Genomic DNA, 20,364 nt, shown 5'->3' with positions numbered 1-20,364 from the left:
TCTTGTTTTACCAGCCCTTAAACTGTTTATATCCACGGCGGAGCACCGTATTGTTGCACTTCGCTGTAATTTGGATGCATTTTAAAGATCTATAGTACATAAAATACACTTTTGTATGTATACAATACACTTGTATTACTGAAATGCTGGAAAGTATTTACAAGAATCATCTTTAATCACCACTCAAAAGAGAAAGAATAACATGTAAAAATTTAAATGAGCCATTATTATGGCAGTAATTAACGTAATATAGGTTAAATTTGCAGCATTGAATTAACTAATTTCTGCTCATTTCCACATTTTTAAAATTACATCTTCCTATTTTATACAGGAGATTGAAATAATTAATAATTTCATATTAAATTAAATATGATTTTTATTCTTATTATTCCAAGCATATGGAATTTTTACAGCAGACAATCATTTGACTGACCATGTGAGCATGTTCCAAGGTGTGCAGGATCATAAAACTCACTCCTCAACTGTCAATAAATCACTATATAAATGTATTTTAATGGATGTCCAAATGAGAAACAATTACCATCTAAATAGGCTTATGAGAGTAAAAAAAAAACAAAAAAATACAAAACCTTGAATAAACTAAACAATATTTTTATAATTGTATATGTCAAATACACCATTATGTCGAACAGACTTCAGTGCGCGATCACTTCCTGTGAGTGAGGTCAATGTACACGATACACTGTAGAGAGATGCACAAAAGATCACAACCAGCACTTCATAAACTATGCCATAATTACGGAATTCATTTTCAAATGATTGTGAAATTACTGAAGAAAGCCAAACACTCAATCTTATCTGAAATGCTGAAAACTGCTATGTTAATGTTACCTTGTACATTGTGTGATGAATAATGTAAATGGCATTCAAATCAGAGGAATTCAATAAGGTTAGAAGTAGTTTGTGTCTCTGGAAACTAATGTCCGCATTTAATTATTACATTTTTTATTTTATTTTAAACAGTTTTCAAATATTACTGTACTAAGGTTAGAAGTAGTTTGTGTCTCTGGAAACTAATGTCCGCATTTAATTATTACATTTTTTATTTTATTTTAAACAGTCTTCAAATATTACTGTATTGTCTCACCATGTTCAGCTGCTTCTTTTACCTCAGCTTGCATTCTTCAAACATTAAAAAAGTGCTGCAGTAGTGTCTGTGGACATTGTTCGCCTCCTCAACACGATCTCATGGTCATGCGTATAAATGAGTTTACAATCTCGTGGAATGTATACGCCAAAATGAGTTTTGGCGTGCGTATGGTACGCGGTTTTTCGCGTGCATATGATATGCACTTTATGGCGTGCATATGACACGCTCTTGGGTAGGTTTAGGGTGGTGGGGTGGGGTGTTCGTATGTATAATACGCCATAAAGTGCGTATCATATGCACGCGAAAAACCGCGTACCATAAGCACGCCAAAACTCATTTTGGCGTATACATTCCACGAGATTGCAAACTCGTAATATTTATACGCATTTTCGTGACATCGTTCTCGCCTCCTTCGACTTGATAGGATCTCTCACACATTTTGACATTGATGAGTAATTTTAGACCACTAACTACAAAGACTGAGCACACAAGCAGATTAGAGTTTTTGCCTCAAGTGGGCCGTGCGGGCAATTTGTCTGGGGATGACGGAAGGATATAGGCTATGTACATTTATTATAACTAATTCCTCATATACATTAACATAGCAACGGGCCGGCCAACATTGTCCAGTGGCCCACCGGGGAAACTCCTGGTGCTCCAGATGTCCAGATGGCCAGTCTGCACCTGCTTGTGCCCCAATATCCTTGTAAAACAGCAACCTTCACAAGAACAAAAATGTTTGACGTACTACTCTGTTGCAATTTAGCCATGTAACCATGTTTGATGGACACAATTTTCCTTTGATGATAAATAGGCTGTGATGTCAAGTTAGCAATGTTAGAACTGATATGTGATGTGTGTGTGCATGCATATTTGTGTGTGCTTTGCATGATTGATTTTTATTTCATTATATAAGCCGCTTAGGAATAAGTCACAGCCATAGGGCACAAAGAGTTCTTGTTTGTCGGATGTAAGAACATCCTAAGATGTGACAGACACAATAGCCCATTATACAAATATAAGCTCATTTCAATCTACTACACAGACCACCTTACTCAGCTTAATGTACTCACCAAAATAAAATAATGCAGAATTGTTCTTGTCCACACCTAGCTTGGATTTAACCAATCATGGTTACAAACCTAATAATAATAATTAAAAAAAAGTATTTCGAGCTCAGTAGCATTATAATACTCAAAGACATACTTTAAAGAAACTTAAAAGGAATATTTCACTCAAAAATTAAAATTCATATCAGTCATGCTAATCCTCTGATCCTAGTTAGACAGATGATATGGAATATTTAAAGATGCCACCGTGACCTAGTTAGAATAGTCTCATGATGAGTAAATAGTGCAAAAAAAGCACCACCCCTAATACATCAATTTCTAAGTTGACATTAAAATTCATGATAGGGTTAAAAGCAATAATTTAATTTAATAATAAGAAAACCCATTAGTAATGCAGAGCTCCCCAATTATTTGTAAATGGAGAAATATCTAACAGTCCTATACAGATCATTAATTTTATAAATAATAGTTGTTTGCACTTTATGGTGGAATTCAATTATCATCTAACCTCATTGTATACTTTGGTGATATTTATCACCTCCAAGTGAAACTCACCCTCAAAAGACCATCAGTGAACGGCAGGTGAACAGCAAAAATAACTAAAGTGCAATAAAGGCACAAAACTTTGTGCCTTTATTGAACTTGCAAACTGTGGGGTGGTAGTGACTCAGTGGTTCATGTAGGTTGCCTACAAACCAGAAGGTGGTTCAATCCCCGGTTCCACCTGACCAAGTGTCGAGGTGTCCATGAGCAAGACACCTAACCCCAGCTGCCTCCGACGAGCTGGATGGTGCTTACATTGGCTGACATCGCCGTCAGTGTAGGAATAGGTGAATGTGAGGCAATATGTAAAGCACTTTGGAAAGCCATAGGGTCTGTTGAAAGCGCTATATAAATACAGTCTATTTACCATAAAGTCCATAAAGTGGGTGCATTTTTTGTGCATTTTAAACCAATTAACATATAGTCTGCTGCAAGTGTCACCTACACAAATTTAGTTCTCTTTACTTAAAAAGAATCAGAAATGCGATTGACAGCCATATTTCTAATACCTCTAGTAACTAACCTTCATTAAGCAATTTTGGGTGAACAGAAGTTTTTCCATTTCTTACAGCAAAGTCTGTTTACATTTACCATTCTTGAGAATTAAATGAACATGAACTGCCATAATGCAGTGGCCTTTCAGCGGCCCAGAGGAAATGGAAAATGAATGAAGGTCCCCGAAAACACACTTTGACAATCAGTGAGTCATTCGGAGTACAAGGTATTCATTCTTCATTTTGCCTGCAGTCATACAGGACATCCGTTCCCCATGTCATTTTAACCTTAAATATAATCACAGAAGCAGAAAATCTGGTTCCAAATCAGCGGCAAAAGGTAACAGACACTGAGCAACACAGGCCAGTGATTGGCCAAAGGTTTTGTGGAAGTAAAACCTCTATCTACTCTAGCAAATTTATTGCACTGCAGGCTGCTATCACCAGATCCAACTGACTGCACACCTAAAACCTTGCAGAGAACCATCAAATACTGCTGCTTATCAGGAACTTCACAACTTCACTTCTCAAGTTTCTGTTTGGCTAAAAGGAGTTTTAATGCTACGCATACACAGTGGGGTATGAGAACGCGTTTAATAATAAAAAAAAAACCCTTAATGCAAATTACATTAACAGCATAACTATACAAGCGAAAAGGTGATTCAAGAAATTAATGTGAAATGTACACTACCGTTATAAAGTTCGAGGTCAGAACCCCAAAAGGAATGAACACTCATGCCCGACAAGGACACATTAGATTGACAGTAATGGCATTCTATTTCAAAAGTCCACACAAATATTAAGCAGCACAACCATTCTCTATTTTCATTTGCTTATCCTTGATAAGCATTAAATTCTATATAAGCTTGTTTCCACTAAAGAATAAAACATTTTAAAAGATAATTGCGAATTTTTATATAGCCTAAAGTCGCAAATACGTTCTGACTATAAAGTTAGTTATAGAGTTATAGTCACAATTGTGTGATAAAAAGTCAGAATTGCGAGTTATAAAGTCAGAATTGCGTGATAGTCAGAATTGCGTGATAGTCAGAATTGCGTGATAGTCAGAATTGCGTGATATAAAGTCAGAATTATGAGTTATAAAGTCAGAATTGCGAGTTGTAAAGTCAGAATTGCGTGATAGTCAGAATTGCATTATAGTCAGAATTGCGAGTTTTAAACTGACTTTATATCTCGCAATTATGTTATACCACGGATCTAAAATAATGTCAATACATCAGATGTTTTCCCCCAACAGTTAACCAAACGTTTACAGAAGACATAAGAGATTATGTTTGCATGAATGTCCGCCATGACAGATATTTTGAAACGCTGTCTTTGTTCGCATGCGTCAGATCTGTCAGTCAGCACGAGTAAGATCTTTTCATGGACTAAGGAAAGGTACTCCTTTCTGAAAATTCAAAAATAAGGATGCTTTCAGAATTGCTTTTTGGAGCACTGGGATTGCCAGATGAGGGCTTAATGAACTCTTTTGTGAAAATCTCAAAATCAACATTTTTCACTTGCTTTGCCTGTAGCGTGAAATTATCCCGTACACATTCCGACTCCTTTTGTCAGCACGGGTCACATATAGGTGCTACTTCCCAGGATGAAATGCAGAAGTAAACCTTTTTGTCAATTTTGAGATGATCATGTTTATTGTTGCATCTCTCCTTTCTGTTTCTTCCTTTAACAAGCAAAGTTCTGTGCACAGAATTGTAAAAGTTTGAAACCTCCAGCCTCCACAAAAACACATCAAGTGACAGAGGACTGACATCTGATGAGCGCATAAAATATCAATTCAACAAACCAGCATTAGATTAGCATGAGTCACGGGTGCAGCATCGATCAAGTGATCGTCTTCTAGTGGCCTAATCTCTCTGGTATGCAACGAGTCTGTAGAACAAAGAAATGTGGCGCAACACGGGTCAGGAATTGGTGCTGCAGCAAGAAAAAGCATATTCCTCATTACACGGCACTCTTTGGTGACAGGGCTATAAATGTATGTGTGGGAGGAAGCAGGTTGTCAGATGCCTAGAGGGTGGTATGCAGTGACTGTCAAAGAGCAGAGCTGTAATTGTGGAGGAGACTGGCAAGCCCACGGTGGCAAATGGATCAGTTTTGAAATCAGCGAGTCACGCTCTGAGACCGAAACGGACCGGTTGAAGCATGTTACATGACTATGGAGGTGGTCGCCCCGGCTTTGATTGGTCAAGCTTTGATGCGTTCTTGGAAGGCAACATCTAAGAATCCATTCTTAGAATTAAAAAAAAAATATATATATATATATATATATATATATATATATATATATATATATATATATATATATATATATATAATTTTTCATAGTGCTACAGTGTTTACCTTTCGGCAGCCTACAAATGGTTGACTCTGCATATCAAGCCCGGATAGGAGGAAGTACTTTAACATCAGAGAATAGAATGCTTCAGTTTTAAAGTGTATGCTAAACCAAAGCTTGAACACTAGCTACAGCAGATGACAGAAAAAATACAAAAGGGACTATTGTGAACCATAAATAAAGCTCTAAAAGAACGACGCATTTAACATACAACTATAAAGAAATGTAGCATTGTACGGTGCAATTTTTGTACAGTGCAATTTGTCCAGGGGCCCGTTTCAGAAAGGAGATTAAGTGAAAACAGTATGTTAACCCTGAAATGAGGGAAACTGAGTTTTCTGATTCAGAATGGAAGGTATGTTAAACCCAAGAAAGCAGGGTAACTTACTCTGTGAACCTAACCTGATCTGAAGCAGGTTTTCTTTAACCCAGAGTTTCTTTCAATATTCTGCCCCTTTTTAAAGCACCAGCGGTGTTTAAATACTTAATTCATTCATTCATTCACGCTGCACAAATGCTTTTCTCACAGTATTTTGTACAATTATTTCAAGAACAAATATCTAAAAATATATATTTTTAACATAAAGCAAGCTCATTTTACTTAAAACAAGTAAAATTGTCTGCCAGTGGAGTAAGAAAAAGAATCCTAATGCAAACGGAAATGATTATTTTTCTTACCCCACTGGCAGATAATTTGCAAAATAATACATGTGTCATTGTCATTTGTCTTATGTAGAAAATGCATCTTGATTTAATAATCTTTAGATATTTTGACTGAAAACAAGACGACAAATAGATACAATGATATTTATTTAATATGTAAAATGTTTGTATGCTTAAAGCTTTACCTGATTAAATTATGTTTTTATACTTCAATTTTAGCAATTTTTTGCCTGTGGGATACCATGAAAGGTAAACTTAATTAAACTCATTAAGAATTAAACTTGCGTTTGACCAGGAAGTATGCAGGTATCTTTTGTTTGACGCGGTTGCCATGGTTAATCGTAACTCAGTTGATCTTGTCTATTCATAGTTGTGATGCACGAGTTTAACTCAGAGTCAGTCTACTCAGAGTTGATTGAACTACAATTCAGCTGTTCTGAAAGCCAAAACTCAGAGTTTCCAATCTCAGGTTAAGTCAACTCAGAGTTCAAGTTTAAACTCAACAAGTTTGTTGAACCTCCTTATTGAAGCCCCAGGTCTTGAAAATAACAAGCGGGTCCAATATCAACCCTTTAGAACGTGTCAGAAAGTGCAAGTTGTGAGATGAAAGATTATGTCTTCATTAAAGTGAAGTTATGAACATGAACCACAAAAATACTAGAAGTACACACCATTCAAAAGAGTGGTCAATAAGATGTTTCACCAAGGCATTTATCTGATGAAAAATACAGTAAAACCTGTAACAATATGAAATATTCAAATGTTAAAGAGCATACAGTGCCTTGAGAAAGTATTCGGCCCCCTTGAACTTTGCGACCTTTTGCCACATTTCAGGCTTCAAACAAAGATATAAAACTGAATTTTTTTGTGAAGAATCAACAACAAGTGGGACACAATCCCAAGTGGAACGAAATTTATTGGGGTAATGTCTCTATCAGTTTTGCACATCAAGAGACTGACATTTTTTCCCATTCCTCTTTGCAGAACAGCTCGAGCTCAGTGAGGTTGGATGGAGAGGTTGTGTCTCCACTGCTAAAACAACATACTACCACAACAAAATCAACAATTGCTCTGACTCTCACACACTCACAAAACATTCTCCTCTCTCCTTTGTTCTCCGCCTCCCCCTCCTTCATCAACTCTTAAAGCTGATGACTTTGCATCATTTTTCACAAACAAAACATCTCTCATCAGCAACCAGTTCTCCTCACCACAAACTGATACGCACATCTCAACAACTAACACGAACATGCTTCCATCCTTCTCTCCGCTCTCCGAGGCAGATATTTCTAAACTCATCCTTTCCAATCACCCTACTACCTGTCCACTTGATCCTATACCCACTCACCTCCTTCAGGCTATTTCTTCTTCAATCACTCCTGCACTCACTCACATTGTCAACACTTCTCTTCACACGGGAACCTTTCCCACAGCATTTAAGCAGGCTCGGGTAACCCCACTGCTAAGAAACCCTCTCTGAATGCAGCACTTTTAGAAAACTACACACCAGTATCCCTTCTGCCTTTCATTGCAAAGACACGAGCGAGTTGTGTTCAATCAACTCTCTATGTTTCTTGAACAGAACAACATCCTGGACAACAACCAATCTGGCTTCAAAAGTGGCCACTCGACTGAGACTGCCTTGCTCTCGGTAACTTAGGCACTGAGACTGGCAAAAGCAGCTTCCAAATCCTCAGTGCTCATCCTGCTGGATCTGTCTGCTGCTTTTGACACAGTTAACCACCAGATCCTCCTGTCAACACTTAAGAAGATGGTTATCTCAGGAACTGCTCTCCAGTGGTTCAGGTCTTACCTCTCTGGTAGGTCCTACAGGGTGTCATGGAGAGGTGAAGTGTCTAAGTCACATCATCTAGCTACTGGGGTTCCCCAGGGCTCAGTGCTTGGACCACTTCTCTTCTCCATCTACATGTCATCATTAGGCTCTGTCATTCAGAAACATGGCTTCTCTTATCACTGCTATGCTGATGACACTCAACTCTACTTCTCATTTCAACCAGATGATCCTACAGTGTTCATATCGCTGCCTGTCTGACAGACATTTCTGACTGGATGAAGGAGTTTCACCTTCAACTCAATCTTGCAAAGACAGAATTACTTGTTTTCTCAACCAACCCAGCACTTCAATCAGAATTTCTCCATTCAGCTCGGTTCATCTAGGACAGCCAGAAACCTTGGAGTTGTGATTGATGACCATTTAAACTTCACTGACCACATTACTGCAACAGCCAGGCCATGCAGATTTGCTTTATACAACATTAGAAAGATTAGATCCTTCCTATCAGAACAGGCTGAACAACTCCTGGTTCAAGCTCTTGTTCTCTCCAGATTGGACTATAGTAATGCTCTTCTAGCTGGCCTTCCAGCATGCACTATCAAACCCTTGCAGCTGATCCAGAATGTAGCGGCGAGAGTGGTCTTTAATGAGCCGAAGAGAGCGCATGTCACGCCTCTCTTCATCAGACTGCACTGGTTGCTGATGGCTGCTCGCATCAAATTCAAGGCACTGGTTCTCGCCTACAAAGCAACCACTGGCTCTGCACCAATATAACTAAACTTGCTTGTTCAGACTTACACACCCTTCAGAAGCTTGCGTTTTGCTAGCGAGCGACGCCTCGTGGTTCCATTCCAAAGAGGCATGAAATCGCTCTCACGGACATTTTCCTGGACCGTTCCCACCTGGTAGAAAGAACTGCCGATCTCAATTCGTGCTGCTGAGTCTGTAGCCATTTTTAAGAAACATCTTAAGACACATCTTTTCCAATTGCACCTGACCAATAAAGAATTGCACTTAACTATCCATTTAAATTTTGTTTGTTTGTCCTAAAAAATGAAAAATGTTTGTGTACTGTGCTTAATTAACTGACTTCTCAGTACCAGTTGTTGGCCTTGTTTGTTTCGTTGCTTCTATTGCTCTCCCCTTTTTTGTAAGTCACTTTGGATAAAGGCGTCTGCTAAATGATTAAATGTATATGTAAATGTAAATGGAGAGCGTTTGTGAACAGTAGTTTTCAGTTCTTTCCACAGATTCTCGATTGGATTCAGGTCTGGACTTTGACTTGGCCATTCTACCACCTGGATATGTTCATTTTTGAAATATTCCATTGTAGATTTTCCTTTATGTTTTGGATCATTGTCTTGTTGGAAGACAAATCTCCATCTCAGTCTCAGGTCTTTTGCAGACTCCATCAGGTTTTCTTCCAGAATGGTCCTGTATTTGGCTCCATCCATCTTGCCATCAATTTTAAACATCTTCCCTGTCCCTGCTGAAGAAAAGCAGCCCCAAACCATGATGCTGCCACCACCATGTTTGACACTGGGGATGGTGTGTTCAGGGTGATGAGCTGTGTTGCTTTTACACCAAACATAACGTTTTGCATTGTTGCCAAATAGTTCAATTTTGGTTTCATCTGACCAGAGCACCTTCGTCCACATGTTTGGTGTGTCTCCCAGGTGGCTTGTGGCAAACTTTAAACAACACTTTTTATGGACATCTTTTAGAAATGGCTTTCTTCTTCTTGCCAAAGGCCAGATTTGTGCAGTATACGACTGATGTCCTATGGACAGAGTCTCCCACCTCAGCTGTAGATCTCTGCAGTTCATCCAGAGTGATCAGGGGCCTCTTGGCTGCATCGCTGATCAGTCTTCTCCTTGTATAAGCTGAAAGTTTAGAGGGACGGCCAGGTCTTGGTAGAAGTGCAGTGGTCTGATACTCCTTCCATTTCAATATTATCGCTTACACAGTGCTCCATGGGATGTTTAAAGCTTGGGAAATCTTTTTGTCTCCAAATCTGGCTTTAGACTTCTCCACAACAGTATCTCGGACCTGCCTGGTGTGTTCCTTGTTCTTCATGATGCTCTCGCGCTTTAAATGGACCTCTGAGACTATGTTCTTTAAATATATATTAATAGAAAAATTAATTTATTCATGTGATGGCAAATCTGAATTTAGTCTCCTTTAAGATTATGTGACTATATTCGGTGCTCAAAAAACATTTATTTTTATTTATGTTGTGCTGCTTAATATTTTTGTGTACACCACAATATTAAATTTTTCAGGCTGCTTTGATATAAAGCTCAAATAAACAGTATTTATTTAAAACATTACATTTTAAAACATTATAGGCTAAAATGTATTTACAGACACTTTTGCATCTTTGCCGAATATAAGTATTGGTTTCTTTAATAAATAAATATCTTCCTGACCCAAAACGTTTGAATGTTAGTGTATGTTTGGAAATTTTACCCTAGCTAAAAATCCTAGTTCATCCAAAATTGAAAAGTGTGATTTATTACCCACGTCATTTCAAATGACTGTAGTTATAGAGGTTTGGAATGATATGTGGGTAAGAAAATTATGAAAGGACACAATTTTGGGTGAACTTGCCTTTACAAATTTGTTTAGTAGTTCTAAATCATAGATTACATTGTCGAATCAGCATATTAAGATAATCTGTTATAACCAGATTAATTGATATATTATTGTTTGATACAGCCTGTAAATACAGGGCTTTAAATCAGAGATTTATGCCGATATATGCATTAATATCTGGGAAGCAACTCACAGCTTATTAGAATGTGTAGTGTGTATTCAAATCTGGAGCCAGAGGCAGACGTGCCTGGCCCTCTCTTGGGGTTTCTGGTTGTTTGGCAGCAGTTAAAAGGGAAGATAAAGCCCAAAGAGAATCAAACACTGCTGGTATGCAGTTAAAAGACATGTTCTGATAGCATGCCGTGTCTCTCTCATGTATTACCATTTAAAAGAGATCTCAGAAAATGGACCCCCGAAAAAACAAAAACATATTTCCTCCAGCAGTGTTACTGAGTGTGGGTTTAGATTTTTCTCCTATATCCCAACAGGCTTTGCTGATTCCTGTAGACTTGGGATACTTTATTGTACTTATTGTATGATAACGATGACCTTTTTGGTTGACTATCATTTGGGGACCTTAAAATGTTATCTTAGCAGAAAAGCTGCATAGTGAAACAGTTATGAAGCAGATCAGCCATTTCAATCTGACAGTGAGCAACAACACAGCAACATGGGGCAGAGTCCACGGCGGTGGAATCGAAAAAAAAGAAAAAAAAGAAAAAACGCTGCATATGAGAAAAGCAAAAGCTAAACACAGTAATCAGTAGTTGCTGATGCTCACAAAGTTGAGCTTGTACTGGCTTTCCACTGCACAAAAAAATAAATACAACAATTTGGGAATATGCTTTCTTAAAGGGGGGGTGAAATGCTGTTTCATGCATACTGATCTTTTTACACTGTTAAAGACTTGGAATCCCATACTAAACATAGACAAAGTTTCAAAAGTTAAGGTGGACGTTTGATGGGAGTATTTCTTTGTCAAAAATACTACTTCCGGTTAGTCATAAGGTTCGGCAATTTTTTTTCGATCATGGGTCCACTTGACGTTAAAGTTTCGGAATTTCCTTGTATGGGCCGTACGGGCAATTCTACCGGAAGAGCGTGAGAGAGAGAGCGAAAGCAACAGGCTACGCCCATCAAAGCGCTGGATCGTAGGCTGCGCTGCACAGGTGATGTGACTTCAAGAAATTAACAATGTCACCAAAAAAGTGCGTTTTTGGTTGCCAGACCAAAACAGTCCTGTACAGATTGCCAAAAAACCCCGCGTTAAGGCAACAGTGGATGTAATTTGCTTTTCCGGATCAGCAACTGAGTTGCGCAAAGGTTTATGTCTGTTCACTGCATTTCGGTACCGACTGTTTCATAAACAAGGCCCAGTTCGACGCCGGATTTTCCAATCGCCTAATGCTGAAGGATGGAGCAGTCCCAACGATAAAGGTCCCAACGTTAGAACCGCAGGCGGTGAGTAAGACTGCTTCAGATGTCTGTGTTTTTGCCTATGCCCATCAAGTAGCCCAAACATGATCACGTATAGTTAATTGATCAATGGAGCATGCGATGTGTAGTGCGTGTACATTTGTTTAGCTGGCCACTATATGTGTAACTTTATGTTTGTGTATTGTAAAAGCACTCCAAACAACAATACACAAAGAGTGGGGAAATATGTTGAACTTAATAAGCGCGCTTCTTCATTCAAATGCGCTACTATTCCATGTCTTTCTATGTAAACACTAACTTAGCCTGCCGTGCAAAACCAGCCCGCTTACTAACGTTACAATTGTCTACACAAACCACGCGTAAACACACACACACACACGTGCACAACTGCACTTCCCACATGTACACCTTCAAAGACAAAAATACGACGATATAATTCAAGTATAAATATGTAAATAACACAAGTCGCTAAGCATATTATATAGTTAGTGTATAACTTGTACCACATAGAGACGTCCTGCTCTAGTCGTTTTTGCTGCTGCTCCTGTTCAACTGCAGCCTCTGGGTCTGATTCCGGATCATAGATGTATGGCTGTATCTGATTAAAAGCCATATTTTTATTTTGAATAAAGTTTTTTCCCGCTGTTAGGGATGACACAGCTTTACAACGCACTAAACACAACAGCGGCGCGCACACGTCATTATTTAGCTCCGCTCACACGATACGCCCCCACCCGCTCGATTTTTCTGGCAAGACTCGGAACAGCGCATCTTTCTTAAAATAAAGACTTTTCGGAGATATGCAGGATGCAATGCTATTCTATAGGTACTCAAGATTGACATGACACTGACTGAAACTGAGTGTTTCACCCCCCCCCCCCCCCTTTAAGCTGCCAGAAACATCTAGACACAGCCCCACTTGGTAATGCCAGTATTATCAATGACCACTGGCTTTGACACCCTCATCTTTCATCTCAACAAGATAATCATAGCTTTATAGAAATGCTGATTTTCAGATTCTCAAACTCTTAATGCATTTCCTTTTTGATGTCTCTTTTAAATATTTAACCATTGATTTTACTTGCCAATATCTATGACAAGATGACAACCTAATCACATATAGGAGGGCAGACAGAAAATCTGCAATCTATGATAAATCCTCATCTAAACGGCATGTAAAATGCTTCTGGCCGGAATATTCTGAAACCTAGACCAGTTGTTGATGATAGTCAAAATTTTGGCTACACTATACTAAGGTGACCAAACAACCCAGATGGTCATGACACCATCTTTGCTTTATTTTGATTGAAGTGGACTATTTAGTACCTCAACTTATCATTGTATTGATATAATGGTATATTAAAAGAACTACATCTTTTACAGTCTCCTCAGAACAGGATGTGAACTATTCAACAGGCCACATGGCTTGAATGTTTTTTTGTTTTGTTTTCTTTGGTCATCAGGTCACCCAAATCACAGCCAGTAAATAATGCTCTTTCTTCCATCAATTTTACATGCTCTTGCTTTTCACACCTTCAAGATATCCGCTCACACCCTCTAATAAAATGGCACAAATCGATACAATCTTTGCAGCCATCTTTGCTTTGTTTCCTAGACCTCAGATCACAGAAACCTTACTTTCTCATGTAACCAAGAAGCGTAATGCTGCAGCCTGTGGTGGACATCCAACCCGGCTCACATCAGAAGCCACGCCCATGTTCAAATATGTCTCTCATATTAGTGGGATTTCCTCTGATTTCATTCCGACTTATAATTTAAAATTCAGACTTTTTTCCCTCACAATTACGAGTTGTAAAGTCACAATTCTGACTTTTTCTAATTGTAAGTTATAAAGTCAGAATTCTGAGATATAAACCTGCAATTGTGTGATATAAAGTCACAATTCTTAATTTACTTCTCAGTAAGAATTGTGACTTTATATCACGCAATTGTGGGTTTGGCCCCACTTTATATTAGGTGGCCTTAACTACTATGTACTTACATCAAAAAATAAGTACAATGTACTTACTGTGCCCATATTGTATTGCAAAACACCTTTGCTGATATTGAGGTGGGATATGGGGAGAGTTAGGGACAGGTGTGGTGATATGGGTCAGTTTAAGGGTAGGGTTAGGTGTAAGGGAAGTGTCAACTGTGTACTTACAAATGTAACAACAGAAATTAATTACAGATGTAATTACATGCAGGTATTTTTTATAATGTAAGTGCAATGTAAAAACATGTAGGTACACAATAAGTGCATTGTATCAAATTATTAATTACAATGTTAGTACATAGTAGTTAAGGCCACCTAATATAAAGTGGGTCCGTGGGTTTATATATTTTAGAATTCTGACTTCGAAACTCGCAATCGTGAGAAGAAAAAAGTCAGAATTCAGAGATAAAAAGTCACAACTACTCACTTTTTTTTATTTAGTGGCGGAAATGGGCCATAGAAACCCACCTAAAACCTACCCGTATGCCTAAAAAAAACTTTTGATCTGAAACCTACATACTGAAACCCACCCTTACACTTAAAAATCAGGTTTCTGGAGTGGAACGGGGAAGGTCGCGAGGTGACGTATTGGACACGGGCATGGCTTCTTCTGTCACACTTGGATGTGGGCGGGGTTGGCTGTCCAATGCAGGATGCTACTTGATAGAACTGCTCCCAGATTTTAAGGTAATAAAAAGAGTATATAGTTACATTAACATTACACTAGAATAGAATGATTTTGTCTGTGGAATGCCGCAGAAAATTTGCAGGGGGGGGGGGGATGCTTAGATGAAGTCATGGAGACATTGTGCCAATAATTTTACAGGTTACATTGTGAGCTGCAGGTGAGTCTTCTGTCAGTAGCTTGCTTTATGATTGGGTATTGTTTCGTTTCACGTAATAAATCTCCAGAGCGTGCGCATGCTTGTGTCCCCACGCACGCCAGGGCGGCTCTGACGTTCTTCTAATCAGGTTCAATCAACTCTTAACACACCTCACACCATCTGCCAGATTATCTTTTTGTGTGTACCCTAGGTTCACATAGGTTTGCAATGACATGAGGGTGACTTAATGATTTTGGGTGAACTACACCTTTAAATTGCCTACTTTCTGGAAGAACCTTCTAATTTGACAAATTAAGATGAAAGGTTCTGATCTTTCCCTCTACGAATCTGTTTGGCCTTTATAATCCCTTATTATCTAAAGAGATCGACTTGCATTCAAATCAATAAACAACTTGTTAAAAACGCTGTGACAAGTCTCCATCCATTTGTCATCTCTTAGAAAGATTGATTTTTCTTTATATGGGATTGAAATTGTTCTATCCTGCTTGGCCATGCAAAGGAAAGAAAAGGCCAAGCAAAGGCCACCTCACATACACAAAAAGAAAGGTTGTACTGAAGCTAGCTAACAAGAACGTCTCATTCTCTGTGAATTTCTCATCTCCACACTAAACCCACTTTCAATTCATATTTCCAAGACTTTCTATTTATACACACCTTCCCTGTGTGTCATCCCCATGTATTACCCGGCTAGGCATGACCGCCATCGAGCAGTACAAGAACAACTGAATTCAATTGCCATTATCACCATGGCGAGACAAAGCCAATAACTTTATTCATACAAAGCTATCATCTTGTCTTTCTAAGATGTTCCAGGAAGATTTCCTGAGCAGTAGGGGTCATTCCTCATAATAGGACTCAGAGCTTTTTAGCATTCATGTCTAGGGGATGCCCAACTGGAGAGGAACGTTCACTTTCAGATCCCAACAGAGCAGCTTAGAGAGCAAGCTTTATCGACATTAATAAGCCTTCTATAGTGCTCTACTCAATATAAGCATTCTGATATATTTACCAGAGGTTGCAACCTAACATTAAACAAGGGCACTGGCAAAGGTGTTTAAAAGCTGCCTTAGAGATGTATGCACATAGCATTAACTGATTGAACAATTTTACACTTCAAAAATATATAATTTTACAGTTAATGGTCTGTATTTTTTAATCCCAGAATTTGCCCTTATTGTTGTTGAAGTACCCGTTGTTTTACAGATTTTTGAAAGTCCCACTATTAAATATCTAAAAATCACAGATGTTAGGTACTCTGTGTTCGGCGAAATATGGTAGGTCGTTTGCAGGGGGAATTTTTACTTTACAAAATTACTGATGTGGCCGAATCTCCTGGGTCACGAGGTAAAACTAATCCTGTGCGAATAGGGCTCGTTTCATTTTGTACAAAATAAAAGCATTTCAAAACAAACTTCCTGGTTAAACATTAAAGCACATTAATGTGGTAAACAGTGTAAACTAGTTTACATTTTAAAAGATTATAAACAAATACTGATTTTCACCCAGGTGAATAAGCTCAGATCAATGAGGGTTACGATCAATCCGTTAAAAAAGAAGAAGACATAATTAGGCAAAAAGATTGATTATGATATTTGGTGATGGCATATTTAAAAAGGTCGGTCATTTTTGATCAGGAACACCAAATGCGTTTTCAACACAGCGTAAGGATTAGTTGACACTACCGAAGTTAATGTTAGCATTCCTAAACGGTGTTCAGTCACAGAACTGGCATCGAGAGCTGGAGGGCAGAACACTGAGAACTGCAGCATGTAACTTTCAATTTCTTAACCAAGAAATATCAGTTGACCTCTCAAAAGATGAAAAACAAACTTTAGTAAACTTATTCATATCAAAGTCTGTTCAAGTGTAACGTCTTTGTTAATACATGGCGGCAGTATTCCAAACTCTTAAACGGCGGGACATTTTGAAACGCTAAATGTGTAAACCTGTATTAATACTTGAAGTTGGGTTGTACAGTACACCTTATTGATGATGATACTGTAGGCCTGTACAGAAAAGCAGATGATACTAGAATATAAACACAATATGCTAAATAGCATATTCTGGCCGCATCTACATGCCAACAAGTATAGTATATATTAATCTTGTAATAAATAAAAACGTATATAATCTTTGTATATAATCTTCTGAAGAAGAAAAAAAAACACTCTTGGATGGCCTGAGAGTGAGTGAATTGTATTGGATCATATGAATGTAAAGGTACAGTAGTACTGATGCTGCTAAGTCTAAGTAATGTTTTTCTCTGTGTGTGCATGTGTGTGTGTGCGTACATGTGTTTTCGGGTCATGTAGATAAGACATGATGTTTGTGGAGATCTACAGCATATGATTATCATAGCAATCCAGGTATGGAAAGAGAGGACTTTTTTGCATGGACAAGTCTTCTGATGCCATATTATTGCACTATAAAACAAAGCATTTTTGTTTATCTAGAATTATCCATTTACATATCTGTGCATTTCCATGTGATCCCTGTGAGGCCATGTGGTGGTGCAAGGTTTGGTTTTGCAACAGTAAGACATCAATTGTGTGCGTGATTTCACCCATCTACTGTTAAAAGTAGTTTCCTCCAGAAGTTCTTCATATTCAAATTAATTCTTAGTTCTCATTTTTTTCATGCAGCTGTAGCACCACAGGTCAAATGTTTGGGGTCAGTAAGACTAAGAAACTAATAATTTTATTCAGCAAGGATGCATTTGAATTGATTAAAGACTTTTACATAGCTAAAAAAAAAAAAAAGAGAAAAAAACCCCTCCGTTTTATATCCTGCGAACACATTATGCTATGTGCCAATCCAGAAGTGTGATTTCTAATCTCAGAGTGTGTACAGGTATACATATTAGTGAATTCTCTTTTCGTGTATGACTGGGGTGAGGGTCTTTCCTTTTCATCATTTGTTAATGATTTGTGTAACCTCTGTGAGAGAGGACGGGGAATGTGCGTTCTCTTCCCTTGTGTGGAATATTGTTATTTTGTTCTACTCTTTGTATAAATACTTTAATTATGAATTCGGAAGCCGTAGGGAGAGGGTGCCATTTTCTTTGAACCTGAAATGTGCCTGTGTTTATGTTAGACGGGAAGCGAGGTACGACACTGTTGGTCATGTATTTTCTGTTGTGTAGGTTGTTTAATGGTACGCTTGTCAGTTAGAACTTCTTGTTTGTTATGCTGACCTGACCCTCACCTGAGGATTTGATTTGCTTCCTTTATGTTACCTTGTGTTTGATTTAACGTTTTAAAAAAAGAGAGAAAACGAAACAAGACAAACAAAAGTGTTATTTGTTTCATTTTGTTGTTCTGCTGCTTTTCTAGATCAGGGGATTGAAGTGACCCTAAGTTGTTTTTTATTAGATTCATTTATTTTTTAATTTCCACATCGCCTCCTATCCCTAAACAAAACAGGGAGTATTGTAACAGTTTCCACAAAAATATTATGCAGCACTACCGAAAAAGAATAATACAAAATGCTTCTTGTGCACCAACTCAGCATTATAGAATAATTTCTGACATATGTGACACTAAAGACTGGATTAAAATAATTTATTTACATCAGCACCATCTTTGATTTTTAATGGGAATGAAAGCAAGGCTGTGAGGGATAGACATGCAGAGGATTGAACTCTTATTTACTGCGTTTCTGGAGGAGATGTGATCTAAAAGCTTTATACAGCTTTTTACAGTAGATGCCATTGAAGTATCCCTCACAACCTCATACCAGTGATGGCACTGTTCTAGGTTTATAGATGCTGAAAATTCAGCTTTGGCATCACAGGAATGAACAAACGCTCTATTTTAATTAAATGTCATTAAGCTATTTTAATAATTCTCAATATCAAAAACGTATTACCGACCTCAAATTTTTGAACACTATGTTGTACAATTATTGTTGGTAAAAGTGTGTGTCTCAAATTGTGGTAGAATTCTGACATTGCACATCTACCTTTGGTCAACTCAGCTGAGTTGAACCTTCCACGAGTGATTTAACGTTGGACTAGAAGGGGGGAAAAAATGTCTACCCGCCCTCATGTCACTCAAAACTCGACTTTTCCATTCAAAGTAAATGCATGGTAATCAGTAGCTGTCAAGTTCAGCTACAATTGCGCTTAGTTTTTAAAAGGAAACGTATACACAGTACGTCGGGATTTGAAAACGGGTCCATTTTGCGAGCTAAACAAAAACTACCATTAGGCTAACTCGTCTTACGCTTTTAAAAATCTATATTTTGTAGAGGTAACCAAATGAGCTGCACCCTGCAAAAAAACATTAGGTGCAAAACAATGACTGGCAGACAGAGAATGTTTTTTCATATGAAAAAAAGGTGAGGGTCCCCTGACACCCCCCTTTACAGGACCTTGGGCCGTCACAGAGACAGGTGTGATTTCACATGACACCCAATTCAGTGATGTACGTCAGGCGGTAGACGTATTTTATGCATGGTAAAGCACCTTTAAAATGGACAACTATGTGCTATTTTTATTTATACAAAAATGTGCCTATTATTTTTATATTGTATTGTATACAAAATTGTGCATTTATTATTTTTACAATGTCATCACAAGCCTTTAGTACCCATGTTTTATTACTCTTTAGAACCATTTCATATTTGGACAGTACTGTTTCAGGTGACATCTGTAAAAGAACATTTGCATGACTCCTCTGCAATAAGCATGGCTTAATGGTGTCATGAACTGGCTTTTTAAAAAAAATGTATACTGTTGTCTGAGGTCAACTAATAATGTTATTGTGGTTTTTACATTCAAAAACATCATGACTAATAATAAGTAATAGGCTATTTTCTACACTGGTTTTCAGGCTCTCTCCAAAACGCTGGGTTTTGGTGGGCGTGATGCACTGGAGACTTGGAAGTAAACGCCCACGGCTAGGATTGGATAAGATTTGCATATTTAATGAGCTAAGGATCCCCTGTCAGTTCAGGGAGAGGAGAGAGGAGAGAATGAAGGAGAACCGACAACCAGAAGGATTTTCTCGATCACAGGGCTCATAAACGTCTTTATCAAACAAACAGAATGCTTTATTTCTCATCGACACGCGATTGATTGGACTATTATTTTTATATTACACATAGCCCGCAAGATCGGTCGATATAAGCGCGAACCGAGCTCACACACATACACGTTCGGCGCGTACGCTGCCCTTCAGATGTCAGAGAGAGAGAGAGAGAGAGAGAGAGAGAGAGAGAGAGAGAGAGAGAGAGAGAGAGAGAGAGAGAGAGAGAGAGAGAGAGAGAGAGAGAGAGAGAGAGAGAGAGAGAGAGAGAGAGAGAGAGAGAGAGAGAGAGAGAGAAGAGAAGAGCAGATCAAGAACGGACTATAATGAGATTCATCGGCCTGTCGGGCTTTGTGAGCCCTGGCCCATATGTGTCTGAGTCCAGCGTGCTGAGGTATGTTCTGTTAGATGTACACAAGCAAAACG

General features: G+C 38.3%; 1 protein-coding gene across 3 annotated transcripts in view; it reads right to left on the bottom strand.

The window, feature by feature from the left end:
• Nucleotides 1–20,364, bottom strand: part of ca10a (carbonic anhydrase Xa) — a 240,428-nt gene that overhangs the window by 168,936 nt on the left and 51,128 nt on the right. The window lies entirely within an intron of this gene.

This window comes from Pseudorasbora parva, chromosome 21, assembly GCF_024679245.1.
Source record: "Pseudorasbora parva isolate DD20220531a chromosome 21, ASM2467924v1, whole genome shotgun sequence".
In the NCBI taxonomy this organism is placed as follows: Eukaryota; Metazoa; Chordata; class Actinopteri; order Cypriniformes; family Gobionidae; genus Pseudorasbora; species Pseudorasbora parva.
Note: the sequence above shows the minus strand (reverse complement) of the source record. Positions and strands in the feature narration are given on the sequence as shown.